Source organism: Cupressus sempervirens, chromosome 3, assembly GCF_028749045.1.
Source record: "Cupressus sempervirens isolate cs-2001-9-10 chromosome 3, ASM2874904v1, whole genome shotgun sequence".
In the NCBI taxonomy this organism is placed as follows: Eukaryota; Viridiplantae; Streptophyta; class Pinopsida; order Cupressales; family Cupressaceae; genus Cupressus; species Cupressus sempervirens.
The window spans coordinates 181,883,987-181,892,267 of record NC_143120.1 but is presented as its reverse complement, the minus strand read 5'-3'; positions in this window follow the sequence as shown (position 1 = coordinate 181,892,267).

The following is an 8,281-nucleotide window of genomic DNA, read 5'->3' as shown; positions in this document are numbered from 1 at the left end:
ATTATTTTAAGAGGATAATTATGATTAGAAAATATCAAATAGTGATTTACTTCTAATTTGGGCTGATTGAGGTTAATATGGAAGAGGGGTATTGTGTCCAATATTGAGGCAAAAGTTATCAACTAATATGAGGGCTAATTAAAAGGCAATACCTCGTTGAAATAATTATTCAAATATTTTAGTAACATATGCAAAGCCGAAGTGACATATGGGACCCCCTAACATAGCACACACTTTACAATAAGGAGCCAAAACATTAAATAATTTGAAACTTCTTCTTTAAATCTACTCTTTGATAGTGAATTTTGATTCTTAGGTTTTCTACATGTCTATTTGTGTTTCTTTAGATAAGGTACTTAAATTAGATGCTTCTAAAATATCCACATAGCTAGAGTGAATGTCATTGTACGTAGGACACTCCATGATAAAATGTCACTCTGTCTCGACCACTCTCATATTGCAAAATAGAAATATTCTTTCTCCTCGTTCTTCCTTACGTATCATCCATTTACATATTTCACAACTCAAATAGTGACTAGTCCTCATTTGCACTATAAGCATTTTTGCTCTCCATTTAATATTTGCTCCTATGTATTTTTTTTCTCATGATCTCCCATTGGGTTAGATTCTTTGGTATAATAGATTTTTCTTACACCCATTTTGCTTTGACCAAATGATACTCTTTAATTTTTTCCCTCACAGTTTATTTTTATTTTTATTTCTTTCATTTTATCCAAACATCAATGCATACTAACATAACATCTTTTTGTCCATTTGTTATTTTGCCTCGTATTGTGTTCTTTCTTCTATCTGGTTTTTCCTCCATGATCAATTTAGGCATATGATATTTTTCTATACTTTGTGTTTTTTGTAAATAACTTAACAACCAAACCATTGACAAAGCCTCTAAAGGGAAGATCCCTATTTCCATCAATAAGATCTCATAAGGATCAATTAAGATGGAAAGGGTGTGACCCCACAATTTTGGAGGTATAAATGGGAACAAACCTTATTTGTAGAAAGTGGAGAATGAAAGACATAAATTTTGAATAGAAATGAAATAAGTGGAGATAAAAAGAAGACAAATTCTTTAAGTTAATAGATATATGAATACATCACACAACAATCACAAAGTACAACAAATTTGAAGTACAACATATAAACTATAGAGTCATCAAAATAATCAAGACAAAAACAATACAAGTTACCATTAATAAGAGGTCTCAATTAAGTAACAACATGACAAATAAATAACCAAGATAAGTTCTTTTTTAGAATCATTCACATTATTATTAAATTGAATATTAGGCAAGAGCCTACAACACAATAGTAACTTGTGAGCCTCTCATTGGGGAGGTCTTGAGTTCAAAACTACTCAAGCTTTAACGAATAATAATAATTAATATTCACAAATAATAAAAAATAAATGATAAATAATCAAGGCTTCGACCGGTTACCTATATTTAAAAAAGAAGAAGAATATTATAATAAAATTTAATTATTTTAAGAAAAATATATGATTTATGATATGAACCGTAGACAAGTGCCACTATGGTGGCCAATATTTGTCTATTATAGTTATAATTTTAAAATTATAACTATATGGGATTTAATTAAAGGACAATAACATATATTTTTATGAAAAGATAATTTTATAATAATTAGGTTATATGGATTATCTTATCTAAATAAAATATTATTTGAATTAGAATACTTATTTATAATAATAAAAATTGTAAAATAATTATTTAATATAAAGCTTGTATAATGTAGATTTGTGGAACAATCATATATTATTCTAATTATAATATAATAATTATATTGTTTTTGTAATTAATATTTGTCTTGTGTATTTTGAATGAAAAATAGAAACTTCAATAAATATAACATTTATACAATCAAAATCCTAACAAAATTAATTTATAAAGCTCCATTATCTTTTATTTCATAAATAATATTTGGAAAACAAGTTTTTAAAATAACTAGTGTAAATCTAAAATTTAAGCAGGTTTCATAAATGTGTACCATTTTCTAAAAACTTGCCACAAGAAATTGCAATAGATGTAGTGCTTTCAACATATTCATCAAGTTGTTTAGCCAATGAACATAAAGATAAACAAGAGCTCTAGTTGAGTTTGAGTCCTTACCTTTTGGAGGAAGGGGAATGCTAAGAAAGAGCTAATATGAGGATTGATGATCGTAGCTGAACTGCAATGTATTGTATACAAGGGAAGAGGCAAGAAACATTTGTATGAAGGCAAAAGTGTAGAATTGAAGGTGCTAAGTCTTCAGGTGAACTTGACAGTGATAATGGACAACTATAGGGGAAGAGACCGGGAGTATCATTATAACTATTAATCATACTAGATAGCCAAATCTGATGCCAAAGGTGTTAGCATCATGCTTGTGAGTAATGTTAAGCTCAATCTATCATGTCACATTAAAATTTGTAATATTCCATTAAAGTTTAGCCAAAAAATTAGAGGCAGTTCTCATACATTCATACATATGTTTTGGTTTTGTTTTTACTTTCTTTAAAATGAAACAAAACCATATAATAAATACAATACCAAAAAAGTTGATCAAAACATCTGCAAGTAACCAAATCTTAGGTAATTCCCAGATCCATCGGATTGCCTAACGTTGGAGTATGGACAATCGATACTAATTTCATATTGTTTTTAGGTTGGGCAAGGGGTGAAAAAATCATATGATTATTGTTAAGGAGTCTAGAATCTAGAAAAAATATATGAAAAATAAGAAAAGGTTTTCAGTAGTGATTGTGTATTTATAATGTTTAAAAATCTAGAAAATATTATATTTATTATTAATAAAGATTTAAATATTTATGAAGTTAAATTAATACACACTTCATTATTTAATGAATATTAACATAAAAATAGTAATTAAATTGTATAATTAAAAACATTTTTTACTTTTAAAAGATTATGATATTGCAATAGAAATACATTTTTTTTTAAAATCATTTTCTTAAGCTATGATTAATGAATATATTATTTCTATTAATGTTACCCTAACTTTAAATCTACCCAATAAGATTCGTAAGAATTCAAACCTTCATCAATTACAATCCATAAATCAATCAAAATATATTTTTTAATTGAAATAAATGTATGTGATGGACTTGACGTATTCCTCATCAAACACATAAAGCTTGCAATCTATTTAACAATTGAAGGTTCTATTCTTTATAGAAACTATTATTGCACCTTTTTTCGAGTCATTAATGATTCCCTTCAGGTTTTCTTGACTGGGGAAACACTTTATTTTATTTTGATATTTAATTAAATATATATTATGATATAATAAGTAATAAATTTTAAATATACAAATAATAATATTTTTTCTAATAAATTCAATAAATCTTGGAATGTATCCAGACATATGTCACACCATTTTTTTACTGGTAATGTGTAACATAGTGGTAAAGCCATATATTTTGTATTCTGATTAAAACAATTTGCAAAGTTACTGTTGAAGTTGATGAAAGATCAACCCCACAGCTCCCAAGAATTACCTGCATGCAAACACCTGCCATAGAAAGAGTGGAGCAAAAGCTATGGAGGCTAGAATTTTGAGATCCACAGATGAGACATTCTTGATAAGCAAAGAAAGAAATTGCTATTAATAAAAAGTGAATGAATTATTACAAAGAGATCAATCCTTATGAAGGAGATAAAAACCCTAAAAGGTAAAACCTAAGTTGCATTATAATAATTAATTAATTAATTATCATTATATGTCTAAAATTTAGCTTTAGTAAAATAGAGTTAATTAAAAAATGTCTAATTACTCTAATAGTTACAATGACGAACATGTGGGATATTTGTGGACCCATAACTCATACTACTTATGACAAACATTGGTATTTTTTTGTGTAACAACTTTGTTGTGGATTTTTTTGCATTTTGCTAAAAATAAAGAAGCAAAGAAGGTGAATTTGGTGGATCATTATTTTGGTAAAATACATGATCTATAACATTTTCAATGAGTTGCTTCTACATTTGTAGTCTTTATTCTTGTAGAACAAGAATGATACACAAATTAGGCTTTATTTTGACATTATTGTGGAGTGGGTTTGTATTTGTAATGGAGTGATGGCTTTTGGACGTGAAAATAGAGGAATAATGTTTTAGGAGTGGATTTTAAGTTTGTTAATGGATGGATGGGTGTTTTCTTATTGGATTAGAGTTGGATTTTTACAAGGGTTGTGCATAAGATTGTTGAGGATTGGACAAAGATTTGTATGTGGATATTTTCCTAGTCTTTAATAGGTGTACATTAGAACATTTGGTGGGTCAAAGATGAGAGTTAAGATGTCTTAGGTGTGGCATTACATTGAGCCATTTTGTCAAACATTTGGCATGCCTTCTTAATCCTTTTTCATTTCCCATTTTTGTCTATTAGAGCACATACAAGAAGTATAATGACAATTACAGGTAAAAGGATTTGATTGAACCCTTGCTCTATTCATTTGTTGAGACAATGCTAATGCCTCTTGAGGAAACCAACCCTTTCAGTAAGACATAATTAACATATTCCATGAGGACACTTTTTGTTCTCTCATGTGGTTGCAAGCATCCATTAAACCTCCTTTCTAAGTATGTTTAGCAAAATTAAATTCCCTTCCATTCATTAAAAAGTGAATTAGCTTACCCTCTCCATATTGTGCACCAACATGTGTGATGGATGGCATATTGATATTTTAAGAAAGAATAATGGGGAAGAATTGCATGTATCAGACCATGTTGTAGCCAAGGATGTAGATTGTTCAATTTGCCAACTATAATGGGTTGTGGATTCTCTTCCAATTTTTTTGCACAACTTGATAAAATTTGTAATTTAAATCCACAGTCTCTTATCATTTTATTTAGGTAATAGGTGCCCACAAAATTCAAATGTATAATCAATTATCAAACTCTTAAAGCACTTAAAGTGGTTTCCAACGTGGAGAGAATCCCATAAAGGTGTAGCATGTAGAGCGCTTGAACAACAAGAATACTACTGTGAAACATGATATTTTTCAAACTAGAGGAGAAGAAAGAGTTCATGTTCAATGCTATGTGAACAATGAAGGAGATGCCTTGCATTCTAAAGTTTCTTGGACAAAGATTTTACAGCGCAACCTTTGATTTTTTCTGTTTTCTACTCAGGAAAATAGAAATAAACCTTAGGAAATTACCCACAAATAAATTTAAAAAAGAGTTAGTATATTATAATTATTTTAAAGATCACCCTTACAAACTTTTGAATAAGACATTCGTCTCTTTACATAAATAAATTAATACTGATCGAAGAGAGGGACTAAAGAGAACATTAGTTCAACTTAAAAATGTGCATTATACTTTACAAAGGAATTAAATGTTTTGAAACAAAAATAAAATAAAATAATTAATTAGTTGATATAATTTTTAATAACGAATTAACAAAACTCATTTCAATATTATATAGTGCATTGACAATTTTTTTTTAAAATGTCCCAAAGTGGAGACATCACTCCATTTTTGCTTATTTCATTGTTTTAGGATAATTAAGTTGTAGGCATTCCCAATATGAAGTGAATGGCTTGAATTTCAAAATCGATGGTCATAAATAATGGGTAAGGCTAGACAACCATTGAAGAGATCTCATTTGTTGAACCATATTAGAAATCAGGAGCGTTGGAATTAATGTTGGCACTGGGTGACTTGAAAAGAGGTATGAGCTATTCACATTAATTGTTTCCTCCTTCGTATATTGACTCTAACACCAAAATCATTTGGAAATTTGTAATAAAATAGTAAGATTTACTATTTTGGGTTGAGATATTACTACATACCTGAAATGCCTTTCACATCGCCTATAAATAGAACAATTACCCTTACATGTTTCAAGACTATGCATTGGAAATGCACGCTACACAGAGATCAAAGGCTATAGAAAATGTGCTTCAGTATAAGGTATTCTCCATTCCAACATCTAATTCTTCCCCTTTTCACTTTTTTGTGATTTAGTAGTGGGGATTTGGCCACACTTTGCTTAGTTTTCCTTGGCATATGTTATAGTACTTATTTAGTATGAAATTGAATTGTCTTGCGAGTTCTATCTTGCCATATTCAGAATTTGCTTGAGCTCAACGGTTGATAGCAAAGGTCAATTTTTCCCAAATGCAATTTAGGTCACATCGGTCATTCATTGCTTGCTTTTAGCAATATAGGGTGTTCAAAACTAATGTTCTATCATTTCCTATTTTTACCTTGTCATTTCATATCTTTACTTGGTTTAGTTTGGTTATTTTAGGCAACACTTGATATTTTAAAATCGTTGCAATGATATTAACGGAGTATGATAATTTCTTTTTTGCTTTCTACCTAGTTTTAGAGGATTCGTTTGGCTATTTAATCGCTTTTTATTTCAATTCAAAATTATAACTCTATAATATGTTTTCTATCATTTCCATCTAAAATAAGAATATAGTTTGGAGCTTGCAAATTTGCATAAATTAAAGAAAGCGTATTAAGTGTTTAATTGTATCTTTGTGGTGGAAATATAAAATGTCATCCTGGACAAAAAGTATGGTTAAAGAATTATTTTCTTTTGGTTTTTTAATACTTACCAATTCATTTTTCCAAAACAAAAATTACATTCAAACTCACTCAAAACACTAGGGGTTATTTATGCATCTTACGCTTCAATATTCAACAAAAACTTTGTGGAGACATTATCAAAGCGTAGATTTGATTTGAAGAGCTAAGCCCACGTTTGGAAGGGTTCAAGATAATAAATAATATTGTTTATTGATATGTATATGAAGGCTTTGTTTTGGATAGTAGATCTTAGTGGATTTGTTCATCATTTTGGTTAAAAAAATAGGTAGAACAAATGTGTCTGCGGTTTAGAAATTTGTAGGGAATCCAAAACTATCTATATTTTAGAATATTATTTATTTATTATTAAATGTCGTACCTCTGCATACATAATAAATCAATAGTAATGAGATAAAGGTTTCATAATCTTAAATGTATACAATTATATGAATCTTACATATAATATAATATCAATAATTGATATATCTAATAATGGCCAAATTATATATATATATATCAAATAACATTTTTTTAAAAAGTACCGTCAACAAATTTAACCTTATATTTAATGTTATCCAATTGATTAACTTCAATAATAACATATAAATTAACTACTTTTAATAGTTAATTTTATTAAATTAACAAATCACATATTGTAATAAATTTTTATTTTGGATTTAATAATCCAAACAAATACTTGTATTTATTTTGTTTAAGTTTACTAAAGGTTACTTAGTGCCTCTTTTTATAATTTGAAGCACATAAGAGAAAATATTATGTAAGTTTCTTTAGTTTTTAACATTCATAAAGAATTTAACTATGTATTTAAAATTTTATCAATAAAAAATTCCTTTTATAAACTTATTTAAACACATTTTTTTAATCTACTATAAAAATATTACTATTATCTACTATTTTAGGCTTGCAACATGTAATATCTATTGTTGTAGTTTTTAAATTTTCTTATTTTTTTGCATAACAATGTGTTTGTCACTAGTGGTCGATTAGTAACATAACTTGACACATGTATATACAAGTATATACCATCATCTTTCTCAAACAAAACAATCATTCTTTTTTTGGTCCAAAAAATTGCATTAAAAAATGTACAAAAATAATGAGGCATTTACTATACATACTAAAGACATTGACTGGAATCCCTTGCTTATAGATAGCACAAATAAAAGTAGTCATTTAAAAATCCCAATGCATCTATTGGAGATAGCACAAATAAATGTAAAGTAGAAGAACGTTTCATTTACAATCCACTTGCCAATACTTTTACTATTGCACCCACCACAATTATTCCTTCACTTTGTACTCATACAAAAATTATTCTCCCTACTCTTAGGAAATGGAAACAAATGCAAATAACAAAGAAATCATCCAATCTCAAGTGATTATTCAACTAAAAGTGTGAACAACCCCTTGGTTGGAGTTGAAGCAACCCCTTTCTTATTGGAACCAAGTAGCTATGTGAAAAAGCAAAAATATTTAGCAAGTAACGTACATAGGCTATCTTCGATTGTTTCAAGTAGCTGCCATGACATTTTGAATAACTTCAAACCAAAATGTCTTTCTTTGCCTCATGTGGAAGAAATAGATGTCATACAACTTTTGAATGGTTGCATTGAGGTGGGGGAGCTCTACACTTTCATTAGGGAGATCTATTATGACCAACACTATGCAAATGG